A 656-nucleotide genomic window follows, 5' to 3' on the forward strand; every position below is an offset into this window, starting at 1 on the left:
ACATTACTAAAGGTGTTTATCAGCTGTAGGAGTTCTTTGGTAGAGTTTTTGGGGTCGCTTATGTATACTATCATACCATCTGCAAATAATGAAAGAAGCCTGTGTTCTTTAGCCCAGTAGAAGCCAGGGATTTGGGAGAAAGGACTAGAAGACAAATGAGATTGATAGGATGGATATATCTAACAAAATGACAAAAAAAAATCTATCAGGAATCACATCAGATGCAAATGATCTGAAGAATGAAAATTAAAAAGTATATTTTCAGATCAAACAAAAAACCCAAATCCTTAGTATATATTAGTTGTTAAAACATGTATTCTAAATGTAAAAACACAGAGTTTAATGGAAAGAACAGAGGATCAGGCACGGTGATGTACACTGTAATCCCAGTACCAAGAAGGTCAGAACACAAAGATCCTGAGTTTGAGATAAGTTTGGATTGCATAAAGAGACCTTGTCTCAAAAAACACATATACATAACATATACATATATACATAGAATTATGAGCCAGTGGTATTGTCACACACCATTAATCCCAGCACTCGGGGACAGAGGCAGGCAGATCTCTTTGAGTTCGAGGCCAGCCTGGTCTACAAGAGCTAGTTCCAGGACAGGCTCCAAAGCTACAGAGAAACCTTGTCTAGAAAAACCAAAA

General features: G+C 37.0%; 1 protein-coding gene across 2 annotated transcripts in view; it reads left to right on the top strand.

Annotated features, from left to right (window-relative positions):
* The window catches only part of Asic2 (acid sensing ion channel subunit 2), a 1,090,353-nt gene that overhangs the window by 1,033,584 nt on the left and 56,113 nt on the right, over positions 1-656 (top strand). The window lies entirely within an intron of this gene.

Source organism: Microtus ochrogaster, chromosome 7, assembly GCF_000317375.1.
Source record: "Microtus ochrogaster isolate Prairie Vole_2 chromosome 7, MicOch1.0, whole genome shotgun sequence".
Classification (NCBI taxonomy): Eukaryota; Metazoa; Chordata; class Mammalia; order Rodentia; family Cricetidae; genus Microtus; species Microtus ochrogaster.